Source organism: Manduca sexta, chromosome 11 (assembly GCF_014839805.1).
Source record: "Manduca sexta isolate Smith_Timp_Sample1 chromosome 11, JHU_Msex_v1.0, whole genome shotgun sequence".
NCBI classification, from domain to species: Eukaryota; Metazoa; Arthropoda; class Insecta; order Lepidoptera; family Sphingidae; genus Manduca; species Manduca sexta.
Genome location: NC_051125.1, coordinates 5,898,899 through 5,926,738, shown reverse-complemented (window position 1 = coordinate 5,926,738; position 27,840 = coordinate 5,898,899). Strand labels below are relative to the sequence as shown.

General features: G+C 33.6%; 1 long non-coding RNA gene across 1 annotated transcript in view; it reads left to right on the top strand.

Moving 5' to 3' along the window:
* LOC119188998 overlaps window positions 1-27,380 on the top strand; it is a 124,691-nt gene extending 97,311 nt beyond the window's left edge. Inside the window, exons 3-4 of the long non-coding RNA XR_005112204.1 lie at window positions 25,402-25,509; window positions 25,732-27,380. This is a non-coding gene — a long non-coding RNA (uncharacterized LOC119188998). The remainder of the gene's footprint in view (window positions 1-25,401; window positions 25,510-25,731) is intronic.
* Window positions 27,381-27,840: the final 460 nt, after the last annotated feature.

Sequence of the window (27,840 nt, the reverse complement as noted above, 5' to 3'; positions counted from 1 at the left end):
GCGATAAATGTAACATTAAAGTGATTTTGACTATAAAGGGCTAGCAATATTACCTAAAAATAGTTCCGATGGCATTTTTAATAACTTCTCACTGATTTCTAATTAGATTGCTGTATAAGGCAATACGATAAATCGTCAAATATATCGTTCTAATTCCTGTTCCTTCCAGAAGACTGACAACCCAAACCATACTGCTAGAAGTCAGGGTATTCTTTATTAGTGGTATTCATTAAGTGAATGAGCTTTTTGTTTGCTTATCTAGTGATATAATAATGCGTAACCCACTTAGAGTGGGGTTGGTGCAATACACTTTCTGAAACAAGTTGCAAAAACAATTTAGCTTAATTTTTACGACTTGCTACTTGGTGCCGCAAAATCCTCCCTACTCGGAGTCAATCCTAAGCAAATCGTATTGGAGCATTCACACAAAGTGCTGCTGACTTGGAAATCGAATCCAGGATTTTCCAGTCCACAGTTTATAAACGCTGCACTACAAGAAGGTAACAGTAAACACGAAATATCATATTGATCTATAATCCAATGTAATTCATAAATTCCATAATAATTACTTCCTTCATCTGAATTAAATTTGTCCGGGGCCAATGTGGACGAGAAAATAGATCCCGGGATCCAGAGGAAATTAACTTGAGTGAGGATTTAAATTTTTCATCAAACCAACCTAATTAACTTCATAATTAAACTTGGCAATCTTACTCGGCGGGTTTTATTCATCTATTGAGATTTCACTCGTTGCCGTTTTGATTAAATGTGTTATACTTTGTTACTTCACGTGTATAAGAATGAGGAATTAATTCAGTTTAATTAAATTCATGCAGTCTCTTGTATTTGAAAATGTATTTTGTTATCAAAATTGGAAAAAGTAATTTAATTTCAAATGAAATTAAAAACTTCTGTTTGATTTTATTTCTTTATTACGGAAACCGATTGCAATATAAAATACCCAATTTAAAAGTAACTTGGTGTTAGTATCTCATGTATCAATATTGTTTAAGTAGGTAACACCTTATATTACAATAATGGTATTTACTCCTATTTTGCTGAATTGTAAGGTCAGTTGTCACCTATAAGGCATCTCCAGCATCATCATGCTATACAAACGAAAAATTAAAGCTCTCTCCCAAGCAAACTGTCTTGATCATTCGTTCATTCATGACTTTTACGCACGAGTTTCGAGTGGGAATTTAGAAATATTTACAAAAAATTTCGTTGGAAAATAAATGTTAGGTGTTCTTATAAAATTTAAACTACCGTAATAGTCCTTATTAAATTGTTTATTTAAAAGTGTTGCTTGCAAATTATAATGATGTCTAGTATAGTAGGAGAAGCACGGAAAAACAATTTTAGTGCTGTTTTCATCATGACATTAATTGTTGTTTATTTATTTTATTATAATAAATTTCGAATAGATAGATTTTAAAAATAGGGTTCGCACGCTGTTTTACCGGGGAGAGCCCCTTAATAGCAGTTTACATCACTTTCATAAATAAGTATCTTCCAATAGATGAGTTCAGTATTTGAATATATAGCTACGATGATTCGTCTCAGTTATCACAAAATTCATTTACACATACGACACAAACAATTTAGTTTCAGGAACTATACATTAATCAAATGTAGTATAGTTTAACAATTTCAAGCAACTATATTTTTGTAGTAATTGAGAACGAGATGATGATATCTATTTATCGTAATATTATATTGTGTGTCAGCGGCAACAAAAGAGTGTCTGCGCTAGATAGTTTTTGTTCTACATGTTATGTATTATTCACCAAATTAGTCCTATGATTTTAAATTGTTCAAAAACATTCCCGAATTCCCTTAGTACATTGAAATCCCACTAGTATGTGTATTTGAATAAACCAACACTCCAACCATGATCTCAGTAATATAACAATATATCGAGCACGAAATTGAAGTTGTAATTATTCAGAACGCTGTACACAAAGTTGTTCCGCATTAGTCAGTTATGAGCTATACCCATTTCTCATTTCCTGCAATCAAATTTTATAAGCAGTTTATTATTACTCAACATTAAATTCACCATTAAATGTTACGAAATAGCTTTCGGAAAACGCTTCAGCATTACAAAGGCCTTGTTCGAGATAAACATAAAATGAGGGCGGAGGACTCCCTTCAAAATAAGCATTGTTAAATCTTTTTGAAGTCCTCAACTTCTTGCCATTAAGTACAATTTAAGTATAGAACTTAAATGAAGTGGAAAATTTGACCGGAAAAGATCAGTTGAGAGTTGAATTGTAATACTTTAGCAGTTTTGTTTTGGTTGCACCTTACGTAGATCCGTAGATTTAGTTAAAAATAACGAGAACCACTTAGGAATGGTGGAAAATATTTTAAAGCTTAACGGAGCTAAGTGTTTACGAGAGAAATACTACAGTCGTTTTAACTAAAGTGCTAAAGTTATTTATGACTCGTTTTAATTTTGATTCCGTTAAATCACAAGATATATATCACAAGATATAGACAAAAATGGTGAAGGACATTTTGCTGGTGGTAGGATATATTTTATATCCGCAAGGATAGCGACTACCGCACATAAGGTGTTAAAAACCGCCATAGTGACCCTCGTGAGTGCGTCGTGTTCCAGGATCAGCCTGTGTATATCCAGTTCCAACAGGCCGACATAATTGTATCGACTGCCGAGGGATAATCATCTCTCGTAAGCCGACATTCTATTAGACTCCTCTACACTTTCCATCAGGTGTAGTGGCCCAAAGGGGAAGTGAAGTGTGGCCGTATAAAAAAAATCTTAGTATATTAGGTATTTAGTTTATAAAAAAAGATTTTTGTTTACTCGCTGTGTTAATTGGCAGAAGTGAGTGATGCGATATACATTCATTAACAAGCTAAAATGTTATGTTAGGAAAAATTATTATGACCCGTATTATTTGCGTCATATTTATATACTCAAATCCTAAGGCTTCTAAATTGGTTAGACTAAAACCTAAAGCAATCGAACACATTAATTAATCTAGTTCTCGAAGCTATAGCAAATTAATTAATCTACGTAATTCGTAGAATAAGGCTGTTGCTAATACTAGAATATTACTTCCCACTCGCCTTGTTCCGTAAATGTAATTAACAGCTTTATATAAAGCACGTCTTTGATATAATATCAGTCTCTGTAATTAACAACCACATTTACATGTTTTGGAGGCTATAATATTATTATACTAAGATAATCAGTCATAAAATAGCTTTAAAACTTCAAAGTTCCTATTCACGTTATGTTTTATTGTTTTTTTTTGTGAGAAGTAACTTAATTTTATTTATTTTTGTGAAGAATAAAAAAATATTAGTATAAACCAAAACATGAGTACCTACTGTTTAGGCGATTTGAAAAAAAATATTTGTGCAGCGACTTTTGTGGGTTTATTGTGCATTGTATGATCTTGGTAGTGACTGGTTTATATTTTTAGTTTTCATAGTTTTTTTTTTGAACAAATCCTAATTGTTCTTTTTTATCAAATATATTAATTATATTTTTTTTAAATAAAATATCGGTATGCATAAGCTTTAATTTATTAGCGGCGATAGCCTAGTTGGGTGTAGAACGGACTGCCAAGACGAATGTCCGCAGGTTCAAATCCCAAGGGCACACACCTCTGACTTTTCTAAAATCATGTGTGTATTCTTTGTCAATTTATCGATCGCTTTAACGGTGAAGGAAAACATCGTGAGGAATCCTGCACATCTGAGAAGTTCTCTATAGGAATTTCGAAGGTGTGTGAAGTCTACCAATCCGCACTAGGCCAGCGTGGTGGACTAAGTCCTAATCCCTCTCAGTAGTAGACGAGGCCCGTGCTCAGCAGTGGGCAAGTATATATTACAGGGATAATATTATTATTATAAGCAACTTTTATATTGTTCTATGATATAAATTTGCTCTGACCTACGCTGCGCTGTTCAACGCGTCAGCTTCCCTCATAATGACTGTAGCAAAACACGAATCGAATTAGAATTATCGCATAACCGAAATAGCGTTCTAAAATATGATCGATGTCGTGCGCCATTCCAAATTACCATTAAACAAAATTGAGTGATAGCATGTCCGTAACTAAACAATGTTATCCAATTAAACAACAATTACGAGTAGTTACCCTAACAGTTATGTCAAAGGTTGTTAAACTCGTCTGTTAATTGTTCGTTCAATGTAGGTCATAGTATGCAATTCGCGATAGTGGCTTAATATCAAAAGTTTGTTGACGTGGGTCCAGGGAGCCATGCAAAGCCAATAAAGGTGGCTTGCAGTGTTCGATGCGATTATTTGAACTTTTATTGCTGCTTCGTACCTTAGTTATAAAGGCGTGATTTCTACGTTATGGTTATTAAACCTTTATACTTTGACTACCTTTGCTCGTGGCTCCATTGAAGCGAGAAATACTTTCTAGGAATAAAAGTAATCAATTGATAATAAAATATAGTATATTACGGTATAAACCTTTTAACATAGTTTTACGTAAGTGAGATGTTTTATAGAATCTGTTTAGTATTTTCTGAGAATTTTCTATTTTACTCGACTACAAACTTTACCGACTATATTAGTGCAGATTAAAAATTATTACGCGAGTTACATAATCATACGATATTGGGTATGCTTCTTGTTTTACTTTAGATAATTAAACCACGATCCTTTTAAGCTAAATGAGCTATTGTGGTTTTCATTTAGTTATACCCACGTTATATATTTTTTTCGCAGTTGATGGACGAGAGGTTACACCGATCACCTGATAATAAGACATAAGACCCATAAATACTAGAAACACCAAACAGAACTTGGAGTTACTAAGTATTGCGTGGAACTCCAAAGCGCTTGTCATCCTGAGGAAGATGTGAAGTCTCATAATGCTAAGTAATTAACCTAGCTACAATTTCTTTCAAGTCGGAACACAACACTGTATCAACACTATTGCTTAGAGGCACCAGAAGACACTTTGTAATTCTTACCCAGACGGCTATACGCATACAGCAGACCTACTATCAGTACGGGCTGCATTGTATTTAGATATCATAATATTCAGTATGAACGTAGAATATACTACGATATAAGTATAATGCGTCGTATACAAGTAGTGCTCAAAGTCGGAAAAGAATTTATTGCGACAGCGACACTCCCAACCGGGACCATGGGGGAAGCACAAAAACTATTGCATATACATATATTTTGATGCTGCGGTGGGTAAGGAAATACAAATGTTATATAGAGGACGAAGTTTGTTTTTAAAGGTTCCGTAGTATAACAAGGTATGTTTAAAGTTTTAGTACGTCTCAATTTTAAAAGTGATAATCCTGGGAACATAAAATAATTGTTTATTTGTCCCCGTGTTATAATCGATCCTATTGTCTTCAGTAATACTTCTTCCGGCTCATTTCTAGCTACTCGTTTGCTACATTGGAATATAATTAATGAGAAAGTAGAAATTCTCAACATTTCGCAAAATGGAGCAGGTAAAAAAAATCTTCTTATAGAGATAGCACAGATGTAGCAATATCCCCGACATTCAATTATACATCCAGACACCGGGGAAAATAAAACGTGACTGATAAAAATGGATCGAAGAAGCCGGTATCTAGAACATTTTAATCTTCACATTGTATTAAATCCAAAACGGGTCAGTGAAAAATACTTCATAACCAGAATTAGTTTCACATGACCGTGATATTAAAAAGTGACTTTATACTCACTGACTTCTATAATAGAGCTCACTTGGCTTTATTTCCTAAAATGGTCCAATTTAAAGTTATATCGTAAGCCGATGTGACATTTAAAATCCTAAATCCTTGTGAGGAGCCACTTCAATTTGTAACTGACTGTAACAGAGTAAGTTGTGCGGCCCGGAGCCCGGGGCTACGTCTCCGCCCTCTAGTTTCATACAAATTGATATTTACGGTAATAGCATGAGTTTTTCAGCGAGAAGGCAAAGTTGAGGATAACAGGCTCAGTTGGATACGGACCGGAATCCAAATGGGCAAAAACGGAGCTAAAGAAGTGAAAAACGGATCTACAATTTTACTAGAGCGGAATTATTCAAGATCAATTTAATGTTTCACGAGTTGGCTATTCATTGTGGGATTTATTATATAGAAGCTACGTATTCCGTGTTCAAAATTACGTACATTTAAACGTAATGCTCTGGAAGTAAAGCTTTGGTGATCAGAATTTTGAAACATAATTTATTTCGGCGAGTGTTCTGTGTTTTATAGTATGTACTTTAGACAAAGGTATTGAAGTTTTTACAAGATATATTAAGCCAATTTATAAAAGAGTAGGAAAGTAACCTTACAAATTATTATTGTGACTTCATAATCAATAAAACCTTAGCACCATTATATCACTAAACTTATGATCCAAAATTTATTATAAGATTAGTTTTAAAAGTGCTTCATTGTAAGTTTAGTCTTGTCCGATATCGGCTAGTTTGTCTGCTCAAATTTACGGCCTTGACTACACTGGGTTTGACATAAGCCTTACTTGTAACCCTGTGCTGGATTCTAACCTAAGCCTTCGACCGATGCTTCGACCTCTTTCCTGTCATTGACTTATGGGTAGCTCAAGGTTCTGCAGCCGTCCTGGAACCTATAGGACATAGAGAACGTAAAATTATATTTTAATTTTTTATCAGTAATCTTAATAAATTAAATGTAGAAATATTTGTAAATACAATAGAATTCAGTTTATTTTAGCCGTGATAATTTACGTATTATTAAATACTGCCCACAAATTTCTAACCATTAGAGTCAGGTACATCGAGGAACGTAAATAAGCATCCCTATGCGAGTACACTCGGCCCAATAAATTATGCGGTGGACCGCAGCACCGGCGTCCCGTTCGCCTGTCGAATCCAACGGGAACCAATTAGTCGTACTCGAGAATATTTATTTGCGGTTTCCTCAAACAAGTGAGCACCCGACACTTTAGCCTTCACACACTTCGTGACTTGACTTCTTTATGTGCCAATAAAATGATAACGATTGATGGCTTGCTAAGCCATCGCTCGCACCTTTATTAACGACATAAACGTAATTACTTCTAATTATGATGTGGTTACTGCTGACAAGTTCCTATTAGAGTTAGAGTGGTTATAATTTCATAGGATGATCATTTGAATTAGTTGAAAAAAAAAAATATTGCTTTGAATGACGAGACAAGCTTGCCGTTCACCCGATGGTATGCGCTAGGATCGCCCTTAAATAGTAGAAACAACATCCAACACCTTGAATTACAAAGTACTATTTTGGTATTCTACTGCGCTCGTCATCCTGTGACATGAGGTGTTAAGACTTATTATTTCCAGTAAACTACTGGCTACATTGTAGCCAGTGTAACTACAACAGTGACTACACACTGCTCTTTGCGGCAGAAATAGACATTGTGGTAGGCCAAGTGTGGTAGGACATTGTGGTCCGCCTTGGCCTTGGTAGGCCAAGGCGGACTTTCACGTATGAGAGACCTACCACCAGTAAGTGGTAAATCAAAAATGATATTGGATAGAGGTATATCGCATTATAAACTATAATTAAAACAAACGGGCTTTAAAAAATCGTCATGAACTTATTAACTCAAATCTTGTGTCGTTAATAAAATGACATTAATTTTATTTAACTGTGAGGTAACAAGGGAGTTTTTAAAGCTCATGACATCCACAATGATTTTCTACGGAATCGTGCAAATTTTCACATTGTACACGCGTTTTATCCTAAGTTGAGGCAAAACAGGGCCTAACGTGAATATTATTGGTTTAGACTTTATTAAGGTATTTTCAGTTCAATAGACATTGTGTATTAGTATACTGATTTAGGATAAGTTCAGTAGAAATAATTTATTGTAATGGAAAACCATACGGCAATATATACTAACGTATAAAGCTGAGGAGTTTGTTTGTACTTGCTAATCTCAAGAATTACTAAACTGATTTGGATTTTTTTCACCTATAGAAAGCTAAATTAGTCCTGGCTACTTTTATTCCTGGAAAATGTAAAACGGGACTTCTATAACGTTAGAATATAAAACAGGACATTTATCCCGGTTGAACTATTTCACGCGGGCAGAGTCGTGAGCAAAAGTTATCAAGTAATAAAACACAATAGTTCACCTACCGCCTTACTAATAAACGTTGTATACTTCTGTAATAGTTATTCAGTGTTTTGTCTTGTTATGCTGAATGATATTTGCCGTCAGAGGAAGCGAGACAAAACGTTACATAACTATGACAGACGTAAAACTAAACAGTGCTTATTACTAAAGTCTTTAGTTTTTTAAGAAATCTACCCATAAGCCGATGACCGTAAAGGTAACAAAATCGATTTTCACTTAGTGTAGTAAAGTTGCACAAACAACTAAATACAAAGAGAGTTAATTAATTGCTAACGATGTCGCGGAACGTAGGTCACGAGCGGCAAACACGCAACCTACTTGATGATCCTACCATAATACTATGATTGATCGTTGTTAGCACTTAGCGCCTTATGTACTGTAAAACGCAATTTAATGTAAACAATACGGTTATGGTAATAGAATTTTATTTTGAAAAACTTTACAATTACATACAGGTATCAAGGTTGTATAAAAAAAGGCTTACGGCATACAAATTATATTATGAATACCAAGCATTTTTGAATACGATGTAAAACCCTTTCATAGAAATATGGTGCGACGACAGAGTGTGATACTTTCGAAATGGTACTAACAGTGAGATATATAAGTATACCTGTAATAGTATACGGTATCTTTTCATATGAGTGTAAAAAATAAATTCAGTAAATTTTGTAGGACAAATATTTTATGTTATTTAATTATGAAATGTTATTCGGCCTGTTTAAATAGTAGACGATTTACCTTTACCGTAGTCGAGGCAAAGGTTGTTTTAATTTTTTATATATTTTTTTACAAAATACACATATTTTGACTCTCACGCAATCCACAGGGACTCATTTAAAAATGTGTACAGAATTAAACATATATTGTTAAATTTCTCAAATAAAATACGCATTGCAGGTATTGAGATGAAACACAAAATATATGGCCATGTTCTTAAAATTGAAACCTTAATATAGATATTTAAAAAATTAGCTTGTAGTAGTTTAATACAGTATTGTTAATACAATCCAACATTTCATATTGTGTATCCGTTATAGAATTCCCACAGTCTAATTAAATCGATTGACATATATATAGCTTGATAGTTCAATTAACATTGATATGTTAGACGTTTTAATCGGATCATTGGGGATTGTTCATTTAAAGTGTTTGAATCCTTATGAAGTTATGGTTCTTTGGGGATTCAGAATTGTATGCGGCTTTTCTTAGAGATCAGTAAGTGTGCAACTTTGAATCGTGATGTGTGGTAGTTTAACCGCCAATGAATAATAAACGATTCCAATCATTTTTTGAATGGACCAATAAGAACAAAGCTTTTTTGACACGCTTACAAATGACTTATTTTGATTGGTTAATTCTCGGAATCGGATTAAAGATTGAGATTGGGATAATTTAATTAACACGATTGGAAGTCCGAATCTCAACAATTCCTAACTATATTGTACTTAAAGTAGGTTTTTTGTTTTTATCAACATAATGTTTGCATCTAAATGATTGAGAGTATTAATAATACAAGACATGTATCGGAATAAAAAATTAGGGTTGACAACGTGTCATTTTTTATAGTGTGTTATTTTTGTACTTGTGTTGTGTTTATTTATTTATTTATTTCGTTTTAGGAAGGCTTACAGACTAAGTTACAATTATACAATATATTCTAACAAATGTGTTCATTTAAATGTTAATTACTAAAATTTATTGAAATATTTTTACGTGATAGAACCGCGCTAAAGCTCATTATGCTACTTAATTAAACTGTTCGGATCGATAAGGGTGGCACTCCTGTTTTGCAGATAACACTTCATACGTTCAACGACATTTGTGAAGGGTAAAAAAAACATCTTTCACTCCTCTGAGGGAAAGATGTTTTTTTGATTAACCTCTGTTAATGTCTCTCGACTGATCTCCCATCAGGAAATCTATTTGTTAATTTGGCGGGTTTTCTATTACAATTAGATGACGACATGAGCATGCTGCCCGCCTGATGGTAAGCGATACGATCACACATAAACCAAAGCGACGCCACACAAAAATTTGAATAAGAAAGTTCTGCGTGGCACTCCACTGCGCTGGCCACCCTGAATTATACAACGATAAACCTCACAACGCTCAATAATTGCGTTTGATATAATGTCCTTTAAACTGGAAAGCAACGATTCATGCCTACTGTTGCTTGGCGGCAGAAATAGATATTGCGGTGGTACATACTGCAATAAACCCTCGCATACGTCAGACCTACATCCAGTAATATTGGATATTGCGATAGTACATACTCCGACGGCCCCTCGCATACGTGAGTCCTACTACCAGTAATATTGCAAGGGTACCTGGCTTTTAACAATAAGAACTTATAAAACGTACACTCTACCGTGGTAAGATTTTTAAACACAAATAGTACTTTTAGTTTCTTCAATTCGTTTACCAAAAAATTTACGTAATCATGCAAATTGTACATAGCAGTCGGTAATCTAATTTGTTTTGCAAAAGAACGAAACGTAAACAGCTATTTTCTTACCCCCTATTTTGTTTTAACCCAATTTAACTTTAGCTATTGGAGGCTCATTTTGCGTTAACGAAGTTATCGCGCGGAGTGCAATCACGTTCGTCGGTCTGTTGTCACGTTGGCGGTATACGACACTACGTTTATTTCCTGGGTTTGCTCACAATGTACTATAAAAAAAAATCTCAATTTTGATAAAGTTTGCATAGGCCTGTTGTTTCAATTTCAGCGTGGGATGGAGAGAGTGGACACTAACTGGTTTTGGAACTGTGAAAGAAATTAAAACGAACTAGGTTTTACATTTAGACCCTACATATGTTACGTCTTGAGTATGTTGTTATGATATTGACGCTTTTGACTCACATCCGATGTAAGTATCTTTAGTGTAATAATATTGATGCGTTTAACTTACAGCTGATGTAAATACCTACAGAGTTCAGCCAGGAATAATCTTTTTTTGTTACGTATTTATATGCATCTAATATTTACCACCTAAGCTTGCCTTTATGATTCTGTAAAAATAGCACTAACTCTTAATTTATTTAATATTTTTTTCTACTGAGCGTGTTATACAAAAATCCAGACAATTTTTTTTTATTTAGGATATTACAGTAATAACAATAAGTGAAAAAAGAACACATCAATTTAAATCCAAAGAAACCCTTTCTCTTTGTGTTAAATATGAGCTTACATTATTACGCTAATACCCATAAACTGTCTTGCTCCGCCTTAACAAGATCAAACACTCAGTTTTTTGGTGGAGTCATAAAAAGACGTTTAGTATGGTGATGTTATATTCCCTGATGTGTTTGAATCGAACTGCCAAGAAGCAAGTAGGGTTTTGTACGTCGTACATAATGATTTTATGCGTAGGACAATATTTTTTGATTAAATATAATTTACATCAAAGGATCGGGTTCGGGTTAGAAGAGGATAAAAACTTTTTAACAAAAAATTATTACGTCTTCAAAAACAAATAAAAACAAAAAAAAAATTAACATTACCTATACTTAGTCTGGCCATAAATACTGTTACACTTAATTATAAAAAAATATTACATTTGAATTTCGAATCTGTCATTTTTATACGATTGTTCATTGTGTTTTCTCATTTTGGCGCCAATACATTGTAAAATATTTTGCGATATTAAAATGGTGTGGGGTGATAAAGAGAACCGAATCGCTGTGATAGCATTACACAAAGTAGGTATGGAGCCAAATGCAATTTTTAAAACTCTCCATACACTTGGTATTAGTAAAATGTTTGTGTACCGGGCTATTAATAGGTACAATGAGACCTCCTCTGTTTGTGACAGAAAAAGATCTGGCCGTCCACGTAGTGTTCGTACGAAAAAGGTGGTCAAAGCAGTAAGGGAAAGAATTCGAAGAAATCCTGTCCGAAAGCAAAAGATTTTATCTCGGGAAATGAAGATAGCACCTAGAACCATGTCGCGTATTTTAAAAGATGACTTAGGACTTGCAGCCTATAAGAGACGCACTGGCCATTTCTTAACTGATAATTTAAAGAAGAATAGGGTGGTAAAATCGAAACAACTACTGAAGCGGTACGCAAGGGAGGTCACAGAAAAATTTTGTTTACGGATGAGAAAATTTTTACAATTGAGCAACATTTTAACAAACAAAATGACCGTATTTATGCTCAAAGCTCTAAGGAAGCTTCCCAATTAGTCGACAGAGTGCAACGTGGACATTATCCGACTTCAGTGATGGTTTGGTGGGGTGTTAGCTATGAAGGAGTGACTGAGCCATATTTTTGTGAAAAAGGTATCAAAACATCGGCACAAGTGTATCAAGATACCATTCTTGAGAAGGTAGTTAAGCCCCTTAACATCACCATGTTCAATAACCAAGTATGGTCCTTCCAGCAAGACTCGGCGCCGGGTCATAAAGCTCGGTCCACGCAGTCTTGGTTGGAATCGAACGTTTCGGACTTCATCAGAGCTGAAGACTGGCCGTCGTCTAGTCCCGATCTTAATCCGCTGGATTATGATTTGTGGTCAGTTTTAGAGAGTACAGCTTGCTCTAAACGCCATGATAATTTGGAGTCCCTAAAACAATCTATACGATTGGCAGTGAAGAATTTTCCCATGGAAAGAGTGCGTGCTTCTATTGATAACTGGCCTCATCGTTTAAAGGACTGTATTGCAGCCAATGGAGACCACTTCGAATAAGCTTTTTATATTTTTAATTGTTTTATATTTATGTATTAAACTGACACACTGTAAAAGTAATAAATGTTATTTGCAGTTAACAATTTTCTTTTTTCTTTATTACAATATTTATGGCAAGACTAGGTATACTGGTTACCAATTATTGATTCGGTGCCTAATAAAAATTAAACATTAGTACTTGTTTTTCTTTTCCTTTGTTTTTTGAAGTCGGTTAGAATTTTATACTTATGCACGATTTACGCAAAGTGTTATTTATTATAAATTATTAAAATATATGCGAGAGAATGTGAAGATGTTTGTTAAAAATGCAGTAACCACTGAATTGATTGAGTTGAAATTTTGCGCGTAAATAGACCAAATCTTGGATTACACATGCACATAAACTGTTTTAGCTTGGAAAATTTCAGAGATAGACTTTAATGTCGGGACAAATTTATATGCGGGTACATTGTGGATGAAACCCAGAATAAATAAAATATGGTTTTATTATTATTGGTTATGATAGAGTATTTTTAATATACAACCTTTCCAATCGTGGAATAGTGTTAAATAAAGTTTTAATAAGAAATTTTACCATATGTCTTAAGGTAGCCATATTAAATAATGTTTCATACTTTTGTATTTAGCACAAATATGTAACAAAATGTCAAAATTTTTTAAATAGGTGGCGAAGTTATATTTATCAGACATTTAATCTTTCATAACTACATATATTACGATCATAAATTTAATTACATTTATAAACTCGTTCCGCTATAGAATCATCACGTTTCACATAATCAAAATAATCTAGAACATTTTGTAGGTACTGGCCAGATTGTTTTAATACGACCTTGCAAAGTTAAAGGAAGTCTTAGAACCGCAGGAGCCCGACGTTTACCATCATATAAATTGATATTTATTATTATGAGAGAATTTTTTCACTCAGCTCCGTTAGGGGGAATCGAAATGAGTTCCGTACTTAACTCGGATTAAACTCTTTGCGGATCTGGAACAGCGCGAGTTACGTTCTGATGAAAACGTTTATTGACGAAGAGTTTATCTGTGAAAAAATTTCGACGTTCTATTTTAGCTTTACATCTTTGGATGGCTTGCAAATTTTCATTAGGGAAAGTTTCATAAACATGTGTAATTTGTCTTTCCTACCTAAAGTATTATTCCTATTTATGTTTTCCAAATAAACATCAGAACACGGTTAATAGAGAAAATTATGTATAGTTGGCACATCTATAATCATATTTTAATCTTTGACCTAAAAGCATATTTTAAAAAGTACAAAGTGAATATTGGCTGTGGCGCGAAAAGTTAAATTTAAAGCTGGCCAATATATCCATGTAAAATATCACGTAGCATCTGCAGTGTAACTATGATATGAGGGCCATACATCGACGTGTATCCGCGTCACCCGGCTGAGTTATAACCAACCCTGTATTTTGGCGGGAATTGTTAATTAAACCGCACCAATATGCCACTCACAATACGGCAGCTTAATAAAATTACAGACCCAATTTCCGATCTGATTTAAATTTCACATACAAAGCGTGGGTAGTTATAGCCACACGAGGTTCTAACTAGATGTGATCTAATTCTATTTTTGAATTTGGATTTGGATTTTTTTGGTGTTATGGAAATTGGAACTAACGTTTTTTTACGTATAACCAGGTGTTATCTATCAGTCGTTTAAAGGTCTAATATACCTTTCATTAAGCAATTGATTGGCTTATTACATCTTGCATTTTTGTAGATGTCTAAATGGGATGTTTGTATACCGCTGGTACAAATTACTGTGTTATATATTTTTGCATAAATGGAATTATACATATATAACATAATTCTGCCTTAAAAAGAGTAATCCCGAAAGATAAATAAAAGGGGAACCATGAGTTATTGTCTTCTGTAACTTTTACCGACACAAAATTTTTCAATTTCATATTCCTAATATAAATACAAATAAACCAGCGATATAATATGATAAATCTGCTTCAAATGGTACTCATTACTTATTAGTAACTCATGTTTATTGAGATCTAGATTGCATCTTTTTTGTGAAGAATTTCCAACTGCGGTTTATGGACTTAAAACTAGGGGTCCGCCAGTTAAGTATTTTTATTCTATTGTCATTTGATTATATGTTACCTATATTATAAAGTGCCTAGAATTTGAATAGTATAAGATGACGTACAGCTACGTGTGTAGAACATAATGCAGAGGTAATTTAATTTTTCAATATTTTTTGTATAAACAGGAAACTTCTTTATTAACTGGTATATAAAATATTTTTAAAGACGTTTTAATATAAAATAATAGGGCCGATGTATGGCGTTAGTTTTCTTGAACTTCACGACTCCCGGATGTTTTAAAATATCCATAAAGATTATCAAAATACGAACACTGCTTCATTAAAATAGGCTAGAACGTAGATTATGAGATTATTTTAACGATCGTGATGGTATTGCTTCCGGCAGAATTTGATTTGTCGCTATATTCTAAAAGGAGGCAACATATTTTTATCACAAAATTTTACTTACAAACGCGTCTATTTGCTACTACGTATAAATTTTATGAAAATCATAAAAACCTATTAAGGGAAACTATAAAATCTGCAAAAGAACTTAATAATTGATGTAAATCTGACGTGCAATTTAACACAGAGTTTTATGTATTTTAGGTATCAACAAGCAAAATTAAAGATCCTACCGTCAGTAGGCGGACAGTAGAGTTAAAACAAACCTTGCTGGAATATAAATAAGCACGTATTCTGCTTTACATTTTTGTTGAGGGAGGACTTATGGCATTGTATCGATGGTAATGGTCAGAAACAAGCTGGATACTTGATGAAGAATCTAATAGAAGGATACGATCACGAACATGCACTATAAGTTTAATTAAAACTTGATGAAACTAGTTGAAGGGATGCTATAACAAACACTATGTTAGATTATTTGCTAACACAACAATATGAACAACGTATTTCGTAGCCCCAGGCAATGTTCGCGTATTAAAAGCAATTCGAAGCAGTTTACATGACTAATACCGTTATCTGGATCGTTACAGCTATCTGGTCCCTTATATATCCTAATATTTGAGAACCCTCCCAATGACTTTAGTTTGGAAGCGTGAACCGATCGGCCATTACAAACCGCCGATAATACTAACTTTGTTCTAGTTTTATATGGAATGTTGCAAAATGGCGGAGTTTCTTGGGAATGATAGTTGCATGTTTTGAAATTGGAATTTAAAGTTTGTATGGCTGTTTTGAATCAGATTATGTTTCTTAAGGCGATACCTCAAGGTCCATTTTCATACATTTTGTTTCACCTTTAATCTGGGTAACTAAACAAGTATTGGCAAGTAAAGAATTTAAATTCACGTCTAGTTAGTGATTAGTTCTCGCAGTTGAAAGAAAAACGTAAAAATAATTAATAATCATGGATATTTCTGCCTTTAAAATTTCGTCATATTAAGTTTTAAAGGCCGAAATAAATAATTAAAGGTGAAACAAAATGTATGAAAATGGACCTTGAGGTATCGCCTTAATTGGTTGTATTAGCACTTGATGTAGAGCTGTTGCATGTTTCTATCAATTTCAAACAACTTCTTTTTGTAAGTATTATTGGTAATACGTATACTGCAGTTAAAATTTTAACGATGTACTTTCCCTTTGAGTGTACAAGTATTGTGAAGTAGCTGCCAAAATCAGAGCAGTATCAGTTCGACAACAAATTGCCTGCGTTTGCGGACACCTTATAGGCCATCAAAGAGTCCGGGACTCTTCATAGATAGAAAGTGCTTAGATTGTAGTCCACTACATTATGTTTGTTGCACAAAAATTAATTTTAAAGCACTCAGCAAACTTAATGTTAGGTACATCATGAACAGGATTCGATAAAACCTTTATTAATCTAACACGATCAAAATATTGGGTTGCAGAATCGCTTTATGGTGTAAAATAAAAAAGAAACGCGCCGGCTTGCTGTGTTTAATCTGAGAGCTTATTTAAAATTTATTAATGGTAAGGTTCGGGATAAAAAAACTCGAACGAAAAGTAGAAATTCAGATTCAGAAATGAAATGAATACGGGGCTTCAGGCGTTTCGACGACGATGAATAATTTATCTTAGAACTGGATTTTCTCGAAATTACTTGCCATCTCATTTTGAAAGTATATGCCGACGTACCAATTGACTGCTAATGCAAAGCATCTTATTATTATAATCAGACATACGTACATTTCATATACACTTATTTACATTTTTCACTACATAATGTATATTTTTAAACTTATAATTAATTTTCTTGAATATAAAGGTTTTTTTTATTGCTTGGAATGACGAGATGGGCTTGCTCTTTGCCTGATGGTAAGTGATACGATTGCCAGTAAACAATAGAAATACCACCTAAAACCTTGAATTACAAAGTTTTGTTTGATATGCCATTGCGCTCGCCATTCTGACACATGAGATGTTGTTTTATTATGGCCAGTAGTTACACTGTACAATGTCTTTTAAACCAGTACACAGTAGTGATTATACACTACGGCTTGGCTGCAGAAATAGACATTGCGGTGGTACTTACCCAGGCGGACTCTCGCATATGAGAGACCTATGACCAGTGACTACATCTTTCGTTACATATAATATATTGTTTAAACTTATAAATAATTGTCTTGAATATAAAAATGCGAATTAACGGCCAAAATAGGTAATGTATGTAAAGGCATATTTTAAATATTAGGTAGTATTATATTTCTTAATCGACATCATCGGTTGACTGAACTCAAAGATAAGTACTAACGCCTGTTTGTAATCTAGAAACATGAGTTCTAAGAAATCTTGGAGAATAATCAAGTAATTCTTTATTTCAACTAGGAAGTGTATACATGGTGGGAAGTTTTACATCCTCTTGCGCAGGTATCTGTTTTGTTTAGCGTTATGTCTTTTTTGTATTTCAATTGTTACTTAAAATTGAAAAGCAAATATGCATTTACTTTCTTTATCGCTGTATCAAATATCGATAATGTTTTTTTATGTGAAAAAGAAAATCGTGTAAAATATAAAGCGTTCGATTCAACATCGTATTTTTACTCAATCAAAAATCATGTAAACTTACATAAATTTATGAATAAAAACCTTTATTCACATGAAAATAAATGATTATTTCAATAAACAGCCACCGTTTAAAGACACGAAATCACTTACGATCCCCTTTACTGCGTTTTTAACTAGCGGCAACTGTTGAAGTTCTCACATAAACAAGGAAAATTATCCATAACACGAAAATGAGTTCCCTCCTCCAACAACGTTGTTCTTACAAGAATACACTAAGAAGGCCTTAGTTTATTACATATATAACTATGTATCGGCATATAGTTAGTGATTGTTTGCGACATATAGTTTTAATGGTCCTAGAAAAATTACTATAATATATGAGTACTAGCTTTTGCCCGCGGCTCCGCCCGCGTTATAAAGTTTTTCAGGCTAAAGTTTTCCGTTATAAAAGGAGTAGTTTCCCGGGAGCCTATGTTCTTCCCAGGGTCTCAAACTGTCTCCATACCAAATTTCATCTTAATACGTTGGGTAGTTTTTGAGTTTAACACGTTCAGGCAGACAGATGCAGCGGGGGACTTTGTTTTATAATATATTTTTTAGAACTTTTTAAGAGGAACAATCCCGTCATACATCATTGTTGCATAACTTTAACCGTTTACGCAGCGCACGCAACGGAAGCTCTCAAAACTAATAATTTTTCCTCGATTTGCAACATGTTTCATTACTGTTCCGCTCCTATTGGTCATAGCGTGATGATATATAGCCTATAGCACTCCAGGAACAAAGGGCTATCCAACACAAAAAGATTTTTTCAGTTCAAACCGGTAGTTCCTGAGATTAGCCATTACTGCTTCGCTCCTATTGGTCATAGCGTGATGATATATAGCCTATAGCGCTCCACAAATAAAGGGCTATCCAACACAAAACGAATTTTTCAGTTCAAACCGGTAGTTCCTGAGATTAGACATTACTGCTCCGCTCCTATTGGTTATAGCGTGATGATATATAACTTTGAGCACTCCACAAACAAAGGACTATTCAACACAAAAATAATTTTTCAGTTTGAATCGGTAGTTCCTGAGATTAGCCATTACTGCTCTGCTCCTATTGGGTATAGCGTGATGAAATATAGCCTATAGCACTCCACAAACAAAGGGCTATCCAACCCAAAAAGAATTTTTCAGTTCGAACCGGTAGTTCCTGAGATAAGACAATACTGCTCCGCTCCTATTGGGTATAGCGTGATGATATATAGCCTATGGCACTCCACGAACAAAGGGCTATCCAACACAAAAAGAATTTTTCAGTTCGAACCGGTAGTTCCTGAGATAAGACATTACTGCTCCGCTCCTATTGGGTATAGCGTGATGATATATAGCCTATAGCATTCCACGAACAAAGGGCTATCTAACGCAAAAAGAATTTTTCAGTTTGGACCGGTAGTTCCTGAGATTAGCGCGTTCAAACAAACAAACAAACAAACAAACAAACAAACAAACAAACAAACAAACTCTTCAGCTTTATATAATAGTATAGATTCGAAGAAATAGAAAAAGTACTTTCCTTATGTAGGCTCCACGCTCCGAGAAATCTTTACAATCGAATGATTTTTTTCGAACTGTTCCGATTTAAAAACCGTCCCTTCGACGACAGTTTGAAAATCGAACAGTTGTAGCAGACATTATTTGGTTCCAATTACAAATATTTCAGTGTGTACGTGCCAGCATTTACGGGTAATTTAAAAAAAATATGCTCCGAATGCTTACTTACTACATGGACATAATATTGTAAGGTGAATTCGGCAGAGTTGTTACAGCTATCAGAAAATATAAAGTAATTAAATTTAATTTTGTCTACAATTCGAAGATAATTATCAATATTCCAACCGCATGTTGGCTTTAATAATTATTGCACTGAATGAACACGTCACATTCGGCAAGACAATTTGGCAGTAATATGTTGGGAATTTACAATTTCATATAAGTTTAAACCGTTTAACGCACCCCAATAAGCATTGATGGACGGCTCATAATAAATTTTGTGATTGACAGTTACCATTCGTCATTCATAATTAAAACGAAAATGAATTTTCAATGCAAATTTTGTGAAGGACCACTTAGATGCTATGGTTTGTTAAGTAATTAGAGTTTAGCTTTTAAATACTATTACATTTATTATATAGGTGCTTATTGAATTATACCTTCCAAGAATGCTTCTCGTATAACTAAGCTTGAAAAAAAATCTAAGAACTGTAAATAACATCGTGCTCATGAAAAAAATATATATTTTATTTTTAAGAAAAATATCTTTTTCGTTTTCATCAATAGAAAGGTAATTTTCCACTCCAGAAATTTTATTATATCGTACTCTTTATCAATAAAACTCAAGCGTATCCCAAATTGAAAGGCAAACTTGTTACCTTTAATACAAGTAATACGAGTACTATTTCGTCACAATTACGGTGAAGTAATAAAAGTTTCCACGGGACTTGTACGTGACGAAGAAACTGAGACTTTACGTGTGACGAATTGGCAAAAATGTGAACTCTCACAATAAAGACGCTGCTTGTATGAAAGTGGATTGGAGGAAATGTTGTATCTCTTTAGGGAATGAAGCTACTTGAGCATTTATTGTCGTTTACTTTGATACGCTTGTGAGACCCATACGTGACGTAGGCTCATGTAAAGTTATAAACTTCTTTCCCTTTTAAAAACTTCCGTGAGGATATGAGTGTACAATATCCAGTTGGTAACAACAGCGACGGTGTCGATATTATCAGTTATTTTTATTTTCATTTAGAATAAATACCGATATAATATGCGTAAGTAAAAAACCTTTACGTATCTTCTTTGAAACCATTAAAACAAATCTCTATTATTAATTAAATAATTAATGTAGTTAAAAATCTATCATAAATTAATAAATTAATAGTATGGTTGTATTTGTTTGCTATCCCATTGCTTTACAGTACAAAACGTGGTATAAAACAAACTATGGCAAACAGAAACATCATTTAATTATGTTCCATTCAACACAAATCAGTTATGCAATAATTGCATAGACGAGTACAAAATGTTGCAACGTAAGCATGCACGCACGTAACAATCGATTTGCGACCCGCGATTCGCAAATATTAGCATTGACATAATGACAAAGCCGCAGAATCAATGGGATTGTCGGTTCTGCGGTCTGCCGATTTCAGTCATTGCGTTCCGCCATGGCGGTGCTAAGTCTGTGCTATTTCCACATGCATGTTGAAGCCACATGACATAAACGTTTGTCGAAATGTTTCATGATATAGATATGATGGACTGCCTATATGCAACATTCAAGCATGTTATTGAATTCAGGCTAGGCTAAAATGAAGAAGGTGATATTATAGAAATTTGGGATGTATACAACCAAACATCCTAGGATAAATAGAGTAACCATTTTTACGATAGTCTTGCTAGTGTCATGTTGAAGCAAATACGTATACTGTACACTTTTCCACGACCCCTCTTAATTTAAATAATAGGATCCTTAAATTAATTAATTAATTTTGAAAGTAATGTTGAAACTCATAAGGAAAAATCAATGAATGTTAAACCTTATAGTACAGCTTATGATTATTCCTGACGTAAAGTGATATTAGGTTTTTCTATGCACTATCAGCTCGGAGTCTAGAATTTGCGCCCGATATGGCAATAGATCCCCCCTGATCAAATCATAGGACGAAATACACATAGCGAAAAATGGTGCATGAAAATGCGCCTCTGTATACCCCCATGAGGGATAAAGGACGTGAGTGTATGTATGATTATTATTTCTGACGTATTTAAACTGTCATCTAAAGTTACCAGTCTTTATTTTAACATTTTAAAGGATGAAATGTAATATTAATTAAAGCTACGTATGCAAAAACGTGGAAGGTTGGCGTAAGACAATAATGTATAAGATCATTTCTGAGCTCTAATTGAATTTAATTATGAAGTGCTGTTGGCAAAGCTTCATATAACTAACCTAGTAGTGTTCTGGGATACGTATTGATAACTACTGAACTGGAAAATTTTGTTTAATGAATACCGTTTGTCTTGTTAGTTTCTGTGATATATTATGCGTGATATATTACTGTGATGTGTATGAAATAACAAATCAATTTGAACCCAATATCTTCAAGAAGACTCAGCCATGCACAAGTAGTTGGGACCATATTAAAATATGATCAAAACGAATGAGGCACAAAGTAATTTTGATTAAATTGTCTTTTTAATCACAGGGCTTTATTTTATTATAGATTCAGCAGAACTAACCTTGATAGTGTTTTGACTGTTCCTTGCCTTACCAGATTATATAACCGAATTGAAGAAAAATCTGGTTGTATTGACATATTTAATGACTCGCTATGGTTTGTTGGTTGTCTAAATAAATAAATCAAAGTAAATCAAGCTAATTAGATCTTTCGCTCCCATTACATATTCTTTTGATAATAAGTGTTATGACAACACAGAAAAATGTCCTAATTATATATAATCTTTTGCTATTGATCATCAGCTCCGGAAAATTAAATATCTTCCACTAACCGTAACAAATTGTAGATTCGTTCATTTTTCCACTGGATTGAACAATCAAGGCGAAATGCAGTTCCTTATAGCTTTGTTGGTGCATAAATCGAGGGCTGTGAAGGGACTGTTCGGACCTTAACGAATTGTTATTTTGATGCGTTCATTCGGAAAAACAATTGGGGTTCGTGAATTGAAGGGACAAAAAGATTCGTTAAGCTTTAGGATATAGGGTTTTGGGATTGTAAAATTAGAAATAACTTCTGAATCAAATAAATTGACTTGGATGATAGTAGAAATGTTTCTTATTTGTGTTTGTCTCCTAGTTATTTTTGTCTTTTAGGCAATGGACCCAATCATAAATATATGAAATAACACAATAAAGTAATTATGATGCCGAAATATGATTATGAAGGTGTAATATATTTTTGTGGTACCAGTCACAATTCTACTCGAAACCTGACCAGTTATTAAGCCAATATTAGGAACTTATAACTGTAAACATACACAACAAGTTCAAGAATGGAATTTAAAAAAAAATGTATATTCTAAGTGCCGTGATTGCTTTTGCACAAAGAGCTCACCATTACTTTCTGCCGTGTATTTGCCTATAAAAACTTTCTTTTTATATATTTATTTGAACGAATGAATGAAAAAAAATATTATACACCCCGTACAGCTAAATGAATACAATTATATTTTTTACAATTTACTTGCAACAATAGGCAGTCTTATCGCTAAAAATCGATCTCTTCCAGGCAACCCAGACTTTTAATGAGAGACTAAATATAACGAGCCCAAGGAGGTGTATAGTTAAGAGTTTTCAAAATTAATTTTATCAGTTTTTTAAATACAATTTTTAGTATCGTATAACTTAGCATTAAAAAAACACAAATAATTGTCTACAATGCTATTTTGTGCAGTAGTTATCGTCGTGCATCAGTCAACGTAGGAAGCACATACAAACTTAAATCACTATGCAGTACTGTTGAATGCGTTAGCGGCTCTTGTATTAGTTCCTGATTTTCCCAGATGTGCCTTAGAGTTAGTTATGCCATATTGTGAATATACAGAGTGATTGATTTACCGAGGTAACTAAAGACTCTTCTCATAGAACTTACGTCGATTGATTTAAGGGGCCTTTTACAATGTTAATTTGATTTTTTTCAAATTTATTTGTGATCGTTGTTATTAACCGACTATCAAATAATCATTGTGTGTAGTATGTATACAGTTTATGTACCGTGACGAAGAATATAATAATTGAATTATAATATTATATATATCTAAGAAAATTCCTGTATGTAAAGACAATACGAAAAAACAAGCAATTTTTAAGACGTATCAATAAATGAAATAGCACAGTAAATAGATAAACGTCACGATAAAAAAATATTTTTACTGAAGAGAAATTGTACCAATTCGTATAATAAAGTAATCGGCGCCGAGTACTCTCCGCTGAGGTGCCAGTTAACGCCTTCAGGAGGGTTAAGTGAGGATAATTTCCCTTTGCGTGCCCACTCTTAATGACGAGTTCACCCTCTGTGGGCGAACGGGGGTTACGCGCCTTTAACGCAGGAAAGGGGCCTTTAGGGCCAACGGAACCCGTTTTTGTGATTTCCTTCAAAAGTTATTTTTTATGTAACTATTAAATAGACAACTTTTCTCGCCGTTTCGTGTCTTGGAAATTGTAGGGTTGAATTTTCGTCGGATTAAATTTTGTAGATTGTCGGAGTTTTTTATTTTTTTTAAAGGCACTGCCAGTTGGTACAATATCTATACATAATCGCACTCTTAATAAAATAATTATTTGTGGCAGTCGTCGGAAAACTAATTTTTGTTTGCTATCGTTTTTTTTCGAAGTTTCTATAAAATTGAGGTTATTAAAGAAAGGTAAAAAATGAAACCTATAGCATGAAAAAAAAGGGAAAAAGCTAAAAGGTCGCGAACAGAAATTGGTTGTTTGATGATTCCCACAAATCGGCAATTTAGGAATGGGTAATTATATTATTAAGAGTACTTATTATAAAACAAAATCCCCTTTTCTGTCTGTTTGTATGTTATCGATTTTCTCAAAATCTACTGAACGGAGTTGTATGACATTTGGTATGGAGATAGTTTAAGACCCTGGGAAGGTTATAGGCTACTTTCTATAAAATATATAGCGGGACTTTTATTCCGAAAAACTACTTCACGCAGGTGAAGCCGCGAGCAATAACTGGTTTTGCATATATTTGTAAAAAAAAACTGTATAATATGTAAATCTTTACATATTACTTCGCTTTAACCAAGATCAGTTCATTTTATTACAGCATAAATAATATCGGACATAAAAAATTAATTAATTATACCAAAAAGACAAAAATTATACTGAAAATACGCAACACAACCCAGCCAGTCATCAAGTCAAGTGATATTTGGTATCTTCAAATAAACATTATAATGGAACGTTCACATCGCAGCCTCGTGCGAGATATTTGCCTTAATTAAAACTTGTCCTGGTCCAGTGAAATATGGAATATAATTTACTAGATACGGTTCTGTATTGTACGGAGAAAATTACGTTAAATATTGTCAACTCGCATTATTTCAGTTCTGTGTTCCGTTTACATTCCAAATGAAATTACTTTGGTAATACCGAATGGCTTATGCTAATTTCTTTAGCATCTAGAGAGAAAGATGGAATTTTGTATTATAATATTCATCTGTATTTTGTTAATTATTTATTTAACTTGTAATTGACTTAATCTTTATTATTGGTTAGATAGAAAACATGTGTACCCATAACACTTTTTTTTTGTAAACACAAAAGTGGTATAGTTAACTTGGAGTTATTTTCAAATGCTTTAAAAATAGTTGTTATAACTGTCGCAAAAATAGAAGTATGACCGATTTATAAAAAATATATAAACATTACTATGTTTAACTTCTCTAATAAAACAAGGAATCTTGTACATTAAACTAATTTGATATATTTTTTTTCAGAACAAATGTTCCATTACGGGCATTATCCAGCAGCTTTACATCGAAGGGGGCGCGCCGTGTCCAGCAGCCGAACAGTTTGTCTTACAACGAAACTCATTAAGTTACGAGGTACGAGCAATATCGAATCGCTCTGATCGTTAATTGGAGCACTATCGATTACGTAATAGTCCGCTATACATTCCGCTGATTAACGGTCAAGTAGCTGGCAAATTTGAATTTATGAGTGAACTTTTGCAGAAATACGGGCCATGTTTCTAGTTAATTGAATTTTTCTAACTTTGTTTCTTTATTGTTTGCGATTGACGTTAGTAATTAGCCTTCTGTTTTCAGGATTGGGGAGAGGGAATTATGAAGTGGATTAACTGAAAGTTGAAGCTGCTTTATAATAATAAGAGAGGTGATGGTAATAAGATATTAGAAAGAAAATAGAGCATACTGCAGAATTAGTTTGTAGTAGTAAAAACGATAAATTTGTGATGATGCTAATACCATTTTTTTTTATGCAAACAATTATTTTCAGTGTTCTAATTTATCAAAATTAAAGTACATACGACTTCACATTTGATGGCAGTATACAAAATGGAGGTCATAATCTAATCATTATTTAACCGTCTATATTACACTTTTATATTTTAAGACCATATTCATATTGTGTTTTCTTTATACTGAACAAACATTACAACTTTTAGATCTTAATTTTTAGTGTTTACGTGTTGTTTATTGTTAAGTCTGCAGGAAAGCTTAAATAAATAAAATTATTATTGAAATGTTGCAGTTAGTTAGCATGATATACTAGACACGTAGGTCCCACGTAAAAATATAGAACAAAGATAGATAGCTGTTGTCAAACTAAATCCTGGTAAAAGCTAGTAAACAATAAATCATTTAGCAGTCTGTCCTGCAATACGGCAATTTTCTGGTTAGGCTCACCACTCGGTGGGCGTAATGCTGATAATGATTTATTGTACAAGAACATGTATTGTAGCCGGAAGGTACGACATGTGAGCTATTATGGTATTCCGCAAAATAGCTTGTTAGTTATACATAAATAATGCGGCGTGACCGTTTTAGTTAGTCGATACTCTGTCTGCTTAATGTCTCTGTGTATGGATCTTAATAAAAGGCCAAGTTATCCGGCTATGCGCCCACATCCTATTTCCAAATTAGGAGAACTTATCGGTTACGTATTGGTTGAGGAAGTTCTAGACAAGCGATTATCCGTTTGTAGAAATATAAGTGTGAATATAATTAAAACAAAATCCAATTTTTATTAAAGCGTCGTTAATTTTAGACGAAACACCGAAAGTGTCAATGGCAAACAAAAATTTGGTGTTAACAAATCACGCCGAGGTAAAGGCGACATTAAGAGAGTGCGAAATATTAATTTTAATTTATTCAGACTGTGAGCCCGCTTCGGCCGCGGCAGTAAATTAAGTAAGCGGAAGAAAGCTCATTTATTTTTGGCCGGATGCGGCGAAATTCACATCCGCGTTAAATACACAACCCGACGAAACGCGTACTTTCTCGTTTCGCGTATTTTCAGTTGAAATTTAATTTCGCGCGCAAATTACTGTCTTTTTGTTATTCACTTTTTGAATTGGTGATGACGAAATTAGGCCGCTACTTGATCATTAATTTACCGGCTGAGTTACGTGGCTTCATTACTTGAGAATTGTTATTAAATATTAATCAAAGATTTCAGTAAGCCGAGGCGTCAGTATTCCACAGACATGTGATTATTCAGCTATTAATTATGTGAGTGTGGAAAGAAAACTAATCTGCACTCGCCAGCGAGGAAATTAAGACAATTTGTATATGAGATTACGTTCATTCATCGTGTGAATAGTGTTTATTTTGATGCTAGAATTAATATTCGTCAGATAGGGCTTTTAAGAAGTATACCTATTGCTACAATTTATACTGTACAGAGACCCTTTACAAACTTGTCGAGAGATGGAATCGTGAGATTTTTAAGCCCTAATCGAAAGCTCCACTAATTAAGGTTATTTGAGCCTTAATTATTGTAGCGTGTTCAGTAATCCCAGCTTGGTTGTTTTGTGAGGCGTATATTAAAATTTTAGGAAGCTTAGTTGTATAAATATTAGAAAAGACATATTGATATAATATACTGTTCACCGATATATCATATATGTATATAAAACTATAACCATTTAGTCATCGCTATTTGTTAAATGTTTCAGCCCGGATACTTTACACACAGTTTACCATTGCAAACCATATATATCGTGTAAAACAAATTCTACTTCTTCAAGTAATTAGTTTTGCAATTTTATTATTACATTAAAAAACTCATGAAACTTCACATTCGCCCATAACCCTCAAATAAAATCGAACAACTTGGTAGCTAATTACATCTAACCCTAAACTAGTCTCTATCACGCAATTACAAAACAAAACAACATTTAGAACAACAACTGT